This window comes from Podarcis melisellensis (assembly GCF_964234715.1).
Source record: "Podarcis melisellensis genome assembly, chromosome: 9".
Taxonomy (NCBI): domain Eukaryota; kingdom Metazoa; phylum Chordata; class Lepidosauria; order Squamata; family Lacertidae; genus Podarcis; species Podarcis melisellensis.
Genome location: NC_138541.1, coordinates 35129925 through 35146922, shown reverse-complemented (window position 1 = coordinate 35146922; position 16998 = coordinate 35129925). Strand labels below are relative to the sequence as shown.

The 16998-nt window shown below is 43.2% G+C and overlaps 1 long non-coding RNA gene across 2 annotated transcripts in view; it reads left to right on the top strand.

Moving 5' to 3' along the window:
• Positions 1 to 16998, top strand: part of LOC309378220 — a 33137-nt gene that overhangs the window by 12462 nt on the left and 3677 nt on the right. The window contains exons 2-3 of one of the 2 annotated variants that reach the window (XR_014171878.1): positions 13510 to 13590; positions 14320 to 14439. This is a non-coding gene — a long non-coding RNA (uncharacterized lncRNA). Of the gene's footprint in view, positions 1 to 13509; positions 13591 to 14319; positions 14739 to 16998 lie in introns of those variants that run through there. The other variant, XR_014171879.1, reaches the window with a different exon arrangement.

The following is a 16998-nucleotide window of genomic DNA, read 5'->3' as shown; positions in this document are numbered from 1 at the left end:
AATAGTAAAGTTCACACATGAAAATTAAAGGGTTTGTAGAACCGTGACATAAATTAATTGTCTCTCTGAAAGTGATGAAATCAACTTGTCTATTAGTCCTTACACTTCATTTTTGTCCATGTGTGAATGAAACAATTGCATAGCCCATCCTCATAGCTCACATGGTAGAGCATGAGACTCTTACTCCTAGAGTCATGAGTTCAAGCCCCACATTGGAGGGGGGGGGATCCTGCATTGCAGGGGGTTGGACTAGATGACCCTCGTGGTCCCTTACAACTCTACAATTCTTTGAGTCTATGTTTCTATGATATATATCCAGGTACCCTGATATGTAAGAAGTATGTTCTCTTGCTGAGGCTTATATTCTCCCAGTGTGTGCCATGACTGGCTACTTGAGTTATGTGGAACTGAGGAGCTGGATGGTGGGGGAAGAGGAGGTTATAGGGGCAGTTACCTTCGGGTTTCCAATGACTCCAATAGGAGGATGAGATCCAGTTCCTTAATTCTTGTGGGTTTAACATACTCAGAGTAGAACCACTGAAATTAAGAAATTTAATTCCATTGATTTAATTTGGTCTATGCTAAGAGTAGGGACGCGGGTGGCGCTGTGGGTTAAAGCCTCAGCGCCTAGGACTTGCCGATCGAAAGGTCGGCGGTTCGAATCCCCGCGGTGGGGTGCGCTCCCATCGCTCGGTCCCGGCGCCTGCCAACCTAGCAGTTCAAAAGCATCCTCGGGTGCAAGTAGATAAATAGGGACCGCTTACTAGCGGGAAGGTAAATGGCGTTCCGTGTGCTGCGCTGGCTCGCCAGATGCAGCTTGTCACGCTGGCCACGTGACCCGGAAGTGTCTGCGGACAGCGCTGGCTCCCGGCCTTTAGAGTGAGATGAGCGCACAACCCTAGAGTCTGTCAAGACTGGCCCATACGGGCAGGGGTACCTTTACCTTTTTATGCTAAGAGTATGACATAGCTGAACGTCTCCCAGAATGTTTTACTTAACACCACCTGTTTCGTTGGTGCAATTTTGCACCTTTACAGAGGGTGGGAACGAACACTGAGCTGTCATAGGGTCCCACTTAAGCTCTGCTCCTCCCTTGCCATATCCCCACCTGGGGCCATTTTGTGCCCAGTGAACTGTTGGCTTCATCACAGAGGCAAGGCTATTGCTGCACTGCCACATAGGAGCAATGCTATCATTTTTTGACCTTAGGAGCAATCATATCTCGCTCAGCAGACTTAACTCAAGGAGAGGATCACTCTGTAACTCTTCTACTGTATATCTGTGGGAGATTAATGTCTACCAGCCTCATTAAGGTAGGCATCAAAGTGACATTGAGACTCAAATCAGAGCGGACTTTTTCTTGTTATGCGAGACAAGATATAATGTAGCCTTAAAAAAAAGAAAAGAAATGTTTTGCACACTTTTACATCCAAGGAAAAATTATGCATTATTGCTATCATTATAATTAATTAGTAAGAGTTCAGCTGTGATCTGAATGCACTTCTGTTAGCCTAGTTGGGATTATTTACTGAGGAGGTTTTGCTATGCTGCATGTCAAGTTCTTTTCACGGTAGTCAAGTCACATAAAAATTGTTCTGAGCAGAAAAATGGTCCTGTTAAGCCTTGCAGAATCATGCCCACGACATGCATCGAATATATATGTGTGTGTTTGTTATTCAGCATTTAATTAGTTCAACGCAAGTGACTATATTTACTTTTCTTCTACATAATTGAGTGAAGATTTTCTAAGTTCTTGGTCATGAACAGAATGCAAAATGCAGTGTTTCTGAAGAATGTGTTTTGTTAGAAAAAGAAAGAGGCACCTGCCAGTGGATTTTTCTTATAATTAGCTCTGAAGAAAAGTATCTGCTTAGTGTACAGTGGTACCTCGGGTTAAGAACTTAATTCGTTCTGGAGGTCCGTTCTTAACCTGAAACTGTTCTTAACCTGAGGTACCACTTTAGCTAATGGGGCCTCCTGCTGCTGCCACACTGCCACTGCGCGATTTCTGTTCTCATCCTGAAGCAAAGTTCTATTTTGGGTTACTATTTCTGGGTTAGCGGAGTCTGTAACCTGAAGCGTCTGTAACCTGAAGCATCTGTAACCCAAGGTACCACTGTAGACTAATAAGGCAGTGATATTTCAGGTAAAACGCACAGCTTGTTAAAAATGGATGGCGAGTTGCAATAACCTACTTACAAGTGTGCAATCTTGCAAAGGATGAGACACAAAAGCATCAGATGTGCTAGTTGCTATTTTCACCAATGAAATTGGGAGATGCTAAATGCAGTCTCTTCTCTCCATTTTCCAATTCCTTTATCTATTTATTTAATTTTTGTTGAATTCGTTTAATTATCTGTCATCCCTCATTTACTATGCTACATTCTAAATTTATTTATTTTTTAAATCAGAATTCAATACATTTCCAGTATTTATAAGTACATTCAGGACATGAGATTACTTTTGAAAATTAAATGTAACATATGGATTATAAATGAGCATGGAGCACGAGAACTCCAAAACTGAGTTATGCTACCACCAGACTCCTTATCTCTTTCACTTTCAGGGGAGGGCAGTTCTCAAGGTTATGAGTAATTAGTATTAGGAATGGAGATAAGGGAGCACCTGGGAAGCAGAAACAAGGAGAAGGTCCAGAAGTCAGAGCTCTGCCCACTGAGGCTCTCATATAGGAGGACCTACAAGGACTGTGAACTCCCAGACTGTTGCTGAAAGCAAATCCCAAACTCACATGAGCTCAGAGACACCATGTTCCTTAATTCTGTGTAGCCCACCTCACCTTCCCAACCACTATCTTGATGGTCGAGCATAGGGTCATAGATCTATGGAGCAAAGGGTCGTAGATCTATGGAGAAGACTCAGGTGGACAGCCATGTTGAGCTATATTATCTCCTTTAACATGAATAAATCTCTAGTTACTAGGAATGCTGTCCCTGCTTTTTGGAACGGTATCCCTGTTAAGATAGAAAAACTGCCCACAACCCATATTTTCCAAAACCAATTTTGTTTCAACAAGCTGGATGTTTGCATTAGGTGTCCATTTTGTATTGCTTTTAAATCTACCTTTAGCTGTTCTATGATATGTTTGTACATTGCCTTGGAACACATTTAAATGGATATATTATTAATAATGATAATAATAATAATGTGGCGTGGGTGTTTGCTCAGCTGTTTCTGTCTTGCTTTTTCCTTGAGCCTTGTGTGTTTACGCTTCTTCGGCAGTCAGGCAGTCAGCTTTTCCCCGATGCAAAGATGTCTGAAGAGATGGTTGATGATAGCATCCATGTCTGAAGCTAACTCGTGCTTAGAGATTAATTATTCAAAATGACGGATGCTTTAAACTGGTGTGATCAATAGTGTTATCATAATACACAGTAAAGGACGAGTCATCACTGAGCTAGAATGCGGGAATTGGTTTTTAATTTGTTATCAAGGAAATTAAAATAAGCCAAAAATGAACATAAAACACACCCAGCAGAGCCAGGAGACATCAATTGCTATTGCCTTCAATTTCTCCTACTTCATCCAGGTGATGTTTAGCTTTCTGCTCTTAATTACAATTTTTCATGTTATAAATGCAGTAGTGACCTGGGTGTGACAGCAACATAAAGAACTCCAAGCTGATCCTCGCAGAAAGGGCATTTTGATCTTATTGCCCCCAGAGAGTTCACAGGGAAACTGCTGCCTTTTCCAATGAAGATTGATAACTACTAATGAAAAGCAGAAGGGGGCACCTTTGTCATTACAGTCCCTGTAAGCAAAGCCAACTAATAGAATAGCAGTTCTGACTGTCACTGGCAGTGGTAGCCTTGGCAAAGCATGGGCAGAGGATGTCCCAAGCTATATTAATTCCTATTGGCAGCAATTTTGAAATGGTATACCTCCACTGACTACTCCCTGAAGAACAGTTCCCTGCAGACTTCAGAAATATTGCTTGCTGTCAAAACAAAGGGACAGAGGAGATGCTGTCATTATGCCTCAAGAAGCATTTCCCATTTACTTTAAGCACTTCTGCTGCTAGGAGAACCAAGCTAGCTATATATCAAAGGATAATGTAGACTTGAGGAGTATGGTCTGGCTGATCAGAAGTCACATAGCTGGTGCTCCAGTTTATATGGTAAAGAAGAAGAGCTCCTGAATGTCAGTCACTGGGGAACAACAATGGAAGAGGGCTATTTCAGGCTTCCCCAGAGCTGACCCTACTATTAGACATGGTGAAGCAGCTGTCTCGGGTGGCAGATGAGGGGAGTGGCGGCAAGGTGTTGGAGGACAGAGCTCTGCTATCCTGTCACCAGGGATGTCCAAATGTCTTCTGTACACGCATTGAGGAAGGGCACAGTCTTGTCCTTCACCTTAGGTAGCCCTGGGATTCCCATTGACATCTAGTTGGCCACTGTGGGAAACAGGATGCTAGACTTCATAGGCTTTTAGTCTGATCTGGGAAGGATCTTTTTATGTTCCTTATCTCCTCCCATCCATCCAACACACAGCATCACATTTGAGACAGACATTCCATGCAGAGTCCCAAATATGCAATGGACAGAACTGTGGGACCATTCTCTACCTTTTTTTAAGGAATTGCACAAGTATAACAGATCTGTGATGGAAACTAAAAACGACCTTGGATATGGTAAAAAGCCTAAACCATTTGACTACTGTACTTCATATTGTTCTACATCACATCAATATTAATGTGTGATTTGACCAAAAAAAGTGCTCTATTAATTAGTTTTCTTCACCTTCATTCTTATAAGTGCATTTGTCATTTAGAGAACATTGTTATGCTGTGTCTCATTCACTACGTTTATGTATACCAAATCACTCAGAAATAATGTGTTTTTGGGGGGAGGGGAGGAAAAGCATATGACACAGCACCAGTGAGGTTAATGGAACTCTCTGTTACAATTTCATTATCATCTGTCACTCTAAAAAAAAATATCAAACTTTATCTCAATGTCTTTTGAGTTTTGGCAAATCCCAAGGTAATCATCATTCAATGTTTTATTAATAAGACTGGCAAAGGAGGTGATGAGAATTACCCAGCCACGATAGGCAGAGCTTAACATTCCTGCCTACTATAAGACAGTTGCAAAGGGAAGAGGAGAGCTTTGATAAGTGTCTGGACCATCACATTTCAAAGAGGTACCTGAAGCCATACAGTGGTACCTCGGGTTACAAACACCTCGGGTTACAAACACTTCAGGTTACAGACTCTGCTAACCTCAGGTTAAGAACTGTACCGCAGGATGAGAACAGAAATTGTGTGGCAGTGGCGCAGCAGCAGTGGGAGGCCCCATTAGCTAAAGTGGTGCTTCAGGTTAAGAACAGTTTCAGGTTAAGAATGGACCTCCAGAACGAATTAAGTTCATAACCAGAGGTACCACTGTATTTGCAAGGCCACTTACACAATACCTAACAGCATTTCAGTAGATATGGCCAGCTTAATACATTGGACAGGGAGGGGGAGGCTATTGTCCTGTGATGGTGACACCCAGAATGCACCCAAAGCTTGATTTTTAGAAAGGAAGTTGGGAAGCAAAAAACAAACAAACTTTCCTACAGGCAGTCCCTTAGTTCACAACTGAAGTTTGGAAGGAGCAAATTGAGCCAAAGGCTGAAAAACATTGAAAATGATTAGGGAGGGGGAATATGTGACCCTCCAGGTGGTGTTGGACTCCGAATCCCATCAGCCCCAGCCACTGTGGCCAATGGTCAAGGATGATGGGAGGTGTAATCCAACAACATCTAGAGGGCACCAGGTTTGCCCATTGTTGCCGTCGGTAAAACAACTAAGCAGAACATGTGCCTATAATACTTCAGTATACTTATTTTAAGAACAATTTTGATTCTACTTACAAGCTGCCCTGTACTTTGTCATTCTGAAGAGTAGATAGCAGGCTTGAACTTAACATGCTGCACTGCCAGAAAATATACTGCTTTAATCAAATCTGAGCTCTAAAGTTTCTATAGGGGAGGTCACATTTGTACCCCACATTTGTACATACATTTGTATGTATTAACAGCCCCAAGTATTAACAGCCCAGTGACACAGGCTAGATTTAGAAATAGTTATTAGTTCAAAGTCACCCAGTGAACTTCATGAATGAGAGGGGATTTAAACCCAGGCCTTATCAGTTCCTGACTAGTATTTAAGTCACTGTAGCAAAGTGGCTCTCCTCCAGCTGTTGTTCAACACAGTTCTAAGAACTCCTACTGTTTTGTGCTTCTTTTAAAATGTGCAACATGTTTTCTTCCCTCTAACCTATTTGCAGATGTCACTTTAAACATTATTTTCCAAGGTTTTATTTTTCCATAGAAAACAGATGTCTGCAATTATCTCTGCTTTGACCTCTGAGACTTATCAAAGTCAAATAGGCAATCATCCAATCAGATGAGCTATCATTACCAGAAGAAAAGTAATTATAATCTGAATATGTTTGAACATGATTATTATAAGTCTAAACTGTTGTACTTCTGATTGGGATTGAACTGAAGAAATTATCATTTTATAATTCAAATGATATAACTTCATTTGTTTTTGTAATTTTGAAGAGTAGAGAGCAGAATGATTTAATAATGTAATCCTTTAACTAGGAACAAAGCATGCAGTGATATCTCTAAAGCCACAGAAAGATGTCTTAATTAAAGAAAAGAGCTGAAATCAGACAAACCGCAAAATGAGTGAATGGGGTTCCTGGAAACAATGGGAACACCAAGTACAGAACATTTCCCCCTTCTTCAGATTATCCAGGAACAGCTGAAGCAGTGACATAGGCAAAGGTTTGGATAAACAGGAGTTCTAGTTTCATAGGTTCCATGAGTAGCAAAGATGGCCACTGTATAATCTGGTAGTCTATTCTATTCACATGCTTTTGTCAGGGCATACGAACTAAACACCCAGTGGCATATGAAGGTCAGCCTTCGTCAACCTGGTATCATCAAGGTATTATTTTTTTTTAAACTCTAGGCCAGTCTTTACCAATCTGATGCCTCCAAATGTTTTGGACTACAACTCCCATCATCCCCAGTTGGCACACTCATGCTGATGGGAGTTGTAGTCTAAAATATCTGGCAGGCACGTGTTTGGCAAAGACTGCTCTACAGCATGTAGCTTGGGGGCTGAAGGGGGGGAGGGGAATTCAGCTTAGGAGCAAGCGTCTTAGAGGCCACCAAGATCCACTTGTGTGAGATCACATTAATCACCTCGTCATCCCAGTAATGGTTGGATATGTTTCTAGACCCTCATCATTTAGGAAGGGAATGTGGGGAGTCTTTTTCAGCTGAAGGGCTGCTGTTCATTTTGCATAACCTTCCAGGGGCCACATGCCAGTGGTGGGTGGGGCCAGAGACAAAATGGATGAAACAATGAATATAAATTTTACCTCTGTGCAGTGGGTTCCTTTTACACATATTCCTACAGTGCTCTCTATTCTCCCTCCAAGGAAGTGAGAAGCATGATCAAAGACACATTCCAGCCAGGCAGAAAGACTGGATGAGGAAGGGCTCAGAAGGGTGCATGGCCTATGGAGGGTCCCAAGAGCCAGATAAAGAGACCTGGAGGCATTTGGCCCTTGGGTCTGGGGTATTAATGTGCATTTTCAGATGTCCCATCACTGTCACCGTCAATTCTCCTCAACTCCCTCACCAAAGCCTCTTAACATAGGTTGCAATGCAGGCAAAGTAACAGTATTTTTAGGTCTAAATGATTTCAGTGGGAGAATTAAGCATATCCTTAAATATTTTCCATTGAATTTGGTGTTGTTGAGAAGTGCCCTTTTGTATAGGTCTGAATTCTACATCAGACCATCAGCATAGTGGAACCACAATTAAGTCAACCTTATGAACCTATTATCCTTTATTCCAGAGATCAAGCTATTGCCCATGCTCTTAATGATAGTTGTGAGCTTCAGATTTTACATACTCAAGCGTTCTCCAGGGACCATATGGAACAGATTTTGCAGCAGCATCCTTTTGGCCACAGTGCTAAGAGGGCAGGGAATACAAAGGTGGCTCTACTGTCATATCCAATACAGGCTTGGGCTGACAAGGCAGAAGGAAGATGGCAGGGAAAGTAGTGAATAGCACCAGCATTTTTTCTCCACACTAAAGGCAGTGCTGTAGCCCCCCCGCCCCCCCGCCTGCATATCAGGGATATTCCAGCTATCCACCCTGAAGTCTCAGGTGTCATGATTATTTTTTATTTTTAAGTAAGTTTTTCTTCTTTTTAAAAAAAACTTGTGCTGATAAAAGCAAAAAGATGCAAACAGGATTCTGCCCAGTAGTCGACTAAGAAGCATCTCATCTTGCCTTCCAGAGTTCTGGGTGCAGAGACACCAGAACAACTGGCAAGCACTAAACTGTCCTTTTCATGTTTATCAAAATGTAATTGGGTATGGTTAATATTTAGTGCAATTAAACAACTTTGAACATATTGACAGAGGCATACGGCAAGGAGCCGTATCGTTGCTCCCACGCACATAAGGAGCTGTATCAGTGCCCCCCCATCACTTGCTCCCTTGACAATGAGATATATTGGTGCATCTCCCCCCACCCCCCAAAGCAGCAGAGTGGCCCAGGGAGCATGTGGATGGGTGGGCCGTCTCCTAGCCACTTCAAACCAGAATGGAGAGGTGTAGTTTTTGCACATCATTGGCTCCTGACAGAACCATCAATGGTTTTGATTGGTTCTGGTTGAGGGCTCTGTATGACCAGAAGTGAGAAAGTTCAGGCCACAGAGTTTGTGCTGTTAGCTGCCTCAGAGGGCTCCATCACTCTATATTAAGCAGTATCTCATTTGGCAGGTGGCGCTGTGGGTTAAAGCCTCAGCGCCTAGGACTTGCCAATCGAAAGGTCGGCGGTTCGAATCCCTGCGGCGGGGTGCGCTCCCGCTGCTCGGTCCCAGCGCCTGCCAACCTAGCAGTTCGAAAGCACCTCCGGGTGCAAGTAGATAAATAGGGACCGCTTACCAGCGGGAAGGTAAACGGCGTTTCCGTGTGCGGCTCTGGCTCGCCAGAGCAGCGATGTCACGCTGGCCACGTGACCCGGAAGTGTCTCCGGACAGCGCTGGCCCCTGGCCTCTTAAGTGAGATGGGCGCACAACCCCAGAGTCTGTCAAGACTGGCCCGTACGGGCAGGGGTACCTTTACCTTTACCTTTACATTTGTTTGTTTTAGTATTTTAAAATTGCAGACTGCCTTGGGTGCCTTGGCAGAAAGGCGGTATATAAATGCAGTAAGTAAACAAACAAAGCCATGAAAGGTCACAATTCTTAAAGTTCTGACCATTCTGCATTCATTTCACACACACCAGACTCTTCCTGCCCTTAAGGCCCCTCCCCAGGTTTGACTAAAGGGATCCACCAAGTTATTGTGCTTACATGACAGTAGTGTGGACAATAGCAAGTGCTATTGCAGCAAAAAAATTGAGAGTAATTAGAATGCAGTTGGGGAGCATTTCAGAGTAGATGAGCAGATAAGTCCTCAATTTCCTAATGCCTGATAATTTGGCAGAGCTGCCTGCAAATTCTCAAGCCAGAAGGAAGACTTCTCACCCTCATCATCTTTGACAACTGATAACTCACCATTAATGATTTAACATGTAGTAAATAATTTTATTTGTAGATTCAGGTAGGTAGCCGTGTTGGTCTGATGCAGTCAAAATAAATTAAAAAAATTGTCCAGTAGCAACTTAGAGACCAGCTATTGTGTATCTGAAGAAGTGTGCATGCACACGAAAGCTTATACCCAGAACAAACTTAGCTGGTCTCTAAGGTGCTACTGGACAATTTTAGAATTTTATTTTTTTGAATTTTTGAATTTTATTTGTGGCGATGGACTGACCACAACAACTTCTTGTTCAATGTGAAAGGTCAAAAAATGAGTCAGGTAACCTGCTTTTCAAAGCATGCTCATAAATCTCTTCCATTCCAACATATCTCATCACTTTCTGCTTAAGAAATTCAGCTTTATGATTTAATTAACCTTTAGTTACTAAAGAGAACCAGTATAGGATGCTTCATGTGGGCTGTGTGAAAAAATAAATTTAATATCACCAAGAGGTCAAGATTCAGACCACACTTTGGTCAGAAAAACAGCAATAGTGCTTCATTATTCACCTCAATTTGAAATTGCTATGGCTTCTTTTTCACTGGAATGTCTGGGCTGTGCCACTATAGATTGCAAGAAGTGGCTTGTATCATTTAAAACTCCAAACATACAAACAAACAAATCCCTCCATATAGAAAGCTAGATTCTAGGCCAGCCTTTCCCTGACATACCAATTTATTGATTGATTATTTAATTTCTATACTGCTTAATATATTTAAAATACCTAAGCGGTGTAAAAAAGAAAAGAAAAAGGAAGCAACAACAGACAACTGTTGTATTTTTGTATGAAGGAAGTAATATGAGCCGCCTCCTGCTGTCCAGACACAAGTTTGGTACCTCAGTGAGAAACAAACTTATTTCTTGTTAGTGTAAATAATTCACTCAATTCTTTGGAGTCAATATAATTCACATCCTTGTATTTTCTGAGCTACAACAACATAAACATACTAATTCTAAGCCAGGGATTGCCAGTGTGGTGCCATCTAGGCATTGCTGAGCTCCCAGTTCCCAACTGTAGAGCTGGAAGGGACCACGAGGGTCATCTAGTCCACCCCCTTGCAATGCAGGAATTTTTTTGCCCAATATGAGACTTGAACGCACAACCCTGAGATTAAGAATCTCACGCTCTGCCAACTGAGCTATGCCATATACATTGGCTACCCTTGATCTAAGCTCTTTGGCGTGTATCACCTTAAGTCACACTCTGATTAGACTCATTGAGATCTATGGGCATAAGTTGGTCATTGCTAACTTATACATACATTTCTGCAGATCTGCTCTATGACTTAATGGGATGCAGCCCCATGATTCTGGTTGCCTTTCCCTTATGTATTTATTCATTAAAATGGTATATTCTTCTTTTTGAACATACCTTCACATTAGCTGCTGAGTTGTGACATAATAACATTACAATCAGTATAAAACAATCCTGCTTGAATCCGGTTTCTCACAGGCATCTGGTTGGCCAGATCCTGAGAACAGGATGCTGGATTAGATGAGCCAGTGGCTGGATCCAGCAGGCTCTGCTCATGTTCATCAGTCAAATGCCACTTGTACTCTGAGTTTACTATCTGAAACTGCTTTAGTTCAAGAGCTCCAGGACCTTACAAATTTAGAGCATTACACTTATGTAATTTCAGTTTCCCTTAGCAACAAGAAGAAATTAACAATGCAAAGCAATGTAGGATCCCAGTTTGGGAAAGACCAGCTGGGAGATATGGAAACTTCCTGCAGCCATAACTGCCATGGAAGTACTTTTAAGTTGAACAGGAACCTTGGCAAATTAAGGGATTGTCTAGGCTAGGGTTTGATCATGTTTATCCTGTTTGGGTTTGCTTTTTCTCCAAAGGGAGTAATTTAGGTTTCTGTAATTTGGGGGCATTGCATTTCTTTTTCTGTAACATTTACATGTCTTATACTCTTCCTTTTATCTTTGCAAACTTACTATTTCATAACAATTTGTGTGATCTCAGATTATTTTAACCCTCTCATGCTTATAGCTTTAACTTCCCACTATTTAAGGAGGTTTTAGAAAGACCCTAGCCAACTTCTAGAGGCTGTTTGATCTGGTGTATAAAATTTAAATCTGGTTTGCTTGTGCAGTTTTCTGATTTGTGCAAATCTGAAGAATCAAAAGGGGGGGAAATGTATATAAGCATAGCTGCTCTGTTCAGGAGCATACCACAATTAGCGATGAGCATAGCCAGAAAACAAATGAAAGCATTGAGGAAGTAGTGGGCATGGAATAGGGAGTTGCAGAAAGTGACAAACTATTCACCCAACCCAAAACACTGAGGCAAATTTTCTGTGACTCCAACTGGAGCAATTTGGAGACTGATTGTCCACAATTTATCAGATTATTCAGGCCTGAATTTTACAGGAGATAAGCATCAAGCTTGGTGTTGTCCAGGGGTACCAACCTGAATAAAATATTGGGGGAGCCTAGGAAAGCCCCGCCCAAATAGTCGGTCACATGACACAGTACATACACTATTTGAATGGCAATGTCCATCAACTTTGGGGGGGTCAGTTGCCTCAAATATTTTCTTGGGCGAGCAAAAGACCCCTCAGCCCCCTAGGAGTTGGATCCTATGGTGTTGTCTGAGGGTAACTGAGGGCAAAAACACAGTAAACTCTGATGTGGACAAGATGTAAGCTCAGTGAGTAAAACCAACCTCCCTACTTGTATGTCATCACATTGCATTCCATATTATTTTCCACATCAGGAAGGGATGGCATTGTAATGATGAAAGATATATCTCTGTATTTTAAAGATGAACACAGTGTGAGTAGAAATTATATTTAATTCATTGGGGTGGGGTGTGGAATCAGGAATGTTTTAAGAAGCAGAATTCTGGAAAAGAAAACTGAGGCGACTTTGACATACTTTGCAAGTAAGAGGTTTTGCTTTTACTCGGAATTCCGAAGTGAGCTTTTGTAAACCTTTCAGATGCCTAGGGGGAAAGCGGGGGTCTTTTGTCCCCTGGAGACCATGATCCACTTAAAATTCACCCAACATGACTAGCTCCCGTAGCCTTGCAATAATTGTATTTGGCCAGTAGATGGAGCAGCTGCAGCAGGTAGCAGCAAATCTGTAGGGACACTCCTAAAGCATTCAAAACAACGAAGCAGCCCAGCTCCCTTGACTCCCCCTTTGCTTGTCAGCAGCTGGACGCCTGACAGGGACTGGGGAAAAGAGCAGCATGGGAAGAAGGAAGAGGAATGGCGCTGAGCCAGCGTTCAACACAAAGAACCAGCAGCAGGTTGAGACTTTTTCCTGCACAGTGTGTTTCCTGCTGCTGACAGCTCCAACTCAAGGTGGAGAATGGGGACCCCTCTGCCTCTTTCAGGGCACAGCTTCAGGATCCTAAAACCTACAGCAGTCAGGATGGTGCCAAAAGGGTGTAAACAAATATGGGTGCATGCTTGTCAGAACAAAGAAAGGCAGAAATTCCAGGGGACCTCCTCAGTCCTTTACTTTTGAGATGGAGGACATAATTCATGCCTGGGACTAGACTTGGATCTGCTTTTTAATGCCCAGGTTCATGGCCTCAGTGGTAGAGAGCATCTGCTTTGCATGCCAAAGATCCTGGGAGAGAACCCAGTCTGGTACATTGGAGAGCCACTGCCAATCAGTGTTAGACAACCCTGATAATGTAGCTTCCTGTCTTCCTAAGAATGTTTTTAAATGTGTACAGAGTGCCTTCATGCAGGAGCAGACAGTGACTACAGATATCTCCCATCACTTACAGAATGAAGGAGAATAGTCTTTTGGAGGGGCTTGAACCCAGGGTTGCCATATTTCAAAAAGTAAAAACCAGGACACCCATAGTTGATCTTTTTTTAGATAACCCCCAAATTGTTGAGCTTTTTCTTCTTCTTCCAGAAACTACTTGCCTAAGATCCAGAAGAAAGTGCCACCTTTCAGAAATCCCTCCCGAACGTCAATTCCACCTTTGAAATCCCGGTAATGTATTGCAGCCCTACTTGAACCTGACATCTTTGAAATTAAGCACTGTCTGTCTCCACTTTAAATCTATCTATTCCCTACCTTTTCAGAACAGACTGAGTATTCAGCAAAGTAACTTTGTGAGAATAGGATATGGAGAAACGTGGGGAAGGGCTGTAGCTCAGTGGTGGAGAACTCTGCCTTGCATGCAGAAGGCCCCAAATTCAACCCCAGGCATCTTCAGGTAGGAGATGTCAGGAGAGTTGCTGCCAGTCAGTCAGTGTAGAGAACACAGAGCTGAATGGGCCAGTAAAGGTAAAGGGACCCCTGACCATTAGGTCCAGTCGTGGCTGACTCTGGGGTTGCAGCGCTCATCTTGCTTTATTGGCCGAGGGAGCTGGCGAACAGCTTGCGGGTCATGTGGCCAGCATGACTAAGCCGCTTCTGGCGAACCAGAGCAGTGCACGGAAACGCCGTTTACCTTCCCACCAGAGCAGTACCTATTTATCTACTAGGTTGGCAGGAGCAGGGACTGAGCAACGGGAGCTCACCCCATCATAGGGATTCGAACCGCTGACCTTCTGATAGGCAAGCCCTAGGCTCTGTGGTTTAACCCACAGCGCCACCCGCGTCCCTTGAATGGGCCAGTAGGACTGGCTTAATGTAAGTCAACTTCCCATTTTCCTATGTGCCAACATACTTAGAGTTGCCAACTATATTTCCATAACGCGTTGTTGTTTTTTAAAGGTTGTGTATGACAGAACTCGGAAACACAGCTTCATCTGCCAAACTTCATCTGGTCAACAGCACAGTGCAAGCTGCCTGCCAGACAAAAGTAATAGCAACCTCAAGTGCAGTGACACAAAGGTGCTTTGCAAAATGTTTTTAAATTGTCTATACAGTGGTACCTCAGGCTACATATGCTTCAGGTTACATACGCTTCAGGTTACAGACTCCGCTAACCCAGAAATATTACCTCGGGTTAAGAACTTTGCTTCAGGATGAGAACAGAAATCGTGCTCCGGTGGTGCGGCGGCAGCAGGAGGCCCCATTAGCTAAAGTGGTGCTTCAGGTTAAGAACATTTTCAGGTTAAGAACGGACCTCTGGAACGAATTAAGTACTTAACCCGAGGTACCACTGTATTGTACTGCAACCAGGAAACACTAAACAGATATCAGAAATGTGTGAGCTAAGTGCCCAGTACCTGGGAATGGGCATGTCCTCTGTCTGAAACCCTCAGGAACCATACTGCCAGTCAGTGTAAGCAATACTGAGCTCAGTGGGTTAATGAATCCTGTCCTAACACACAGCGGAAGAATTATGTGCAGCAACTGTCACAGCACAATCCTAACCGTGCTACTCAGAAGTCAGACCTACAGTATTCAGAGAGCCTTACTTCCAGGTAAGTGGGGATGGGATTACAACCTAACATCTGTTCTTAGATGATTCATTTATTGCACATTTATTTATTGCACACATTGCAAATACTCTTCCAGTCTAGTTCACATGGGATGGGAGACATTAAAAGAAGAATCAAGTTAGGAAACTTTGCTATGAGCAGAAAAGGTCACAGGGCATAGCTGGGTGGAAGAGAACCATTAATAAATGTGAAACTCTGTATTAAGATTCCATCTCACATTAGACAGAACACGTATTCAGTCTTACTGCTTTTTACAATGAATTTAATATTGCATCAGAATAAATACAGTGGCTTATGAATCTCTTACAGAGTGCACTATTGCTACCAGGTATGCTTCCAAAATAAGAAAAGGGGGGGGGGCTTACTTTGTCTGACCTAGTTCAGTCTCCATCATCCCCATCCATTTATAATCCCCGAACTCCCAGTATCTTCAACATGGTACCTATTTTACAGTGTATAAAATTTACACCATCAAGCAAAATCCCAGTCTATATCTACAGGACTCTGAATCTCCTTTTAAATAAGACATTAGTAAGCATCACATCAGAAAACCTTCCATTAATACTGCTTCGGATCTCCTGTCTTACAGAGCCAGTGATTGAATTCTCTACCCCCGCAGGAAAAATTAAAATATGGCAGATAATATTGTCTTCTCTCAGTGATTCTGTTTTCTGCTGAGACTATCATAAGGAGTGCTGTGTTACTTTTCTCTGAAAACAACACAGAGGAAAATGACACAACACTTCATATAATGTCTAGTTGCCCAAAGTCCATTGCAGCCAAGAAACGGTTCATGACCTCAGGGCATTTTTTCTCAACAATTGTCATGGCCGTTACAGGTGTGGCATGGGAGGGGGGCATTTTATTTTATTTTTTGCTTCTGCTAGAGGCTGGGAAGAAATTAGGCGATTTTGTCCATGGTGAGGTCAAATTAGCACCAATTGTGGCCACTCATAACTCTTGCAAAACCTGCAATGTGCAGCTTGCGCCAAGTAATGGTGGAACTGGTGGCCCTGCAGATGCAGTTTGTCTACCGCTCTCATCATCCCTGTTCATTGGTCATGCAGGCTGGGGCTGATGGGAGTTGGGAGTCCAGGGCCGTGGGTTCCCTATAGCCACACTAACTCCTATTATCTATGGGTGCATGCATTTGCTGTCCCATAGGTCAATTACTAGGGCCAGAGGAAGGAAACCACAAACAGGAAAAGTTAAACACCATCCCACTGCCCTAAAACAGAACCCCACACATGGGATCAATTCTCCAATTTCCTTGCCCTAGTTAATCTTGTTAAGTGTTGCAGTGCAAGATACGATCCTGGCATGCTTGGGGGAGAAGGGGTTTTGCTCCTTGCTCTGAAAATTCTCCACCTCTGCTATGGAGAAATGCACCCACTCTGTCATAGGCCTGCTGTAAGAATTTCCGTGCAGAGTCAGGCTCCTAGTCCATCCAGCTCAGTCTTCTGCGCCTGCCCATAAAGAGCCAGGCAGGCAAGCCAACAAGCCGGAAGGGCATCGTCATAATATCTTCCACCTGCTGCTTATTCCCCAGTGCCTGGTAGTCCAAAGTATAATGCCACCGAACAGGAAGCTTGCAGAAACAGTGCCAACAACAAGGAGGCTGAGTGCTTATGTTGGTTACAGCAGAGTCACCCTGACTTGGCAGCAAGTGCCGCAGAAGGAGCTTGCAGTGCCTGTGCTTTAAGCAAGCCAGGCAAAGCCAGGAGACCAAAGGCAGATTCCGGAGAGGTGGCAGAACTGCCTTGTCCACTTAACACCTCTGTTGGTACAGCAAACACTGGGAGTCACTGCTCTTGTTTACTGAAATATTGAGAGGGCTTCCTGCAGCTTATCCACTGTAGCAAAGCCCGGAATGGGGAGGAGGGACGGGTGGGGGGTGGCTTTCAGTCTCTGGGCATGAAGATTCTGTTTGGATTGCTCTCAGACAACCCTTAACAGCTGGTTATAATTATGTGCTGCAGCTTCAGAGGAAGTCGCTGGCTGTGGG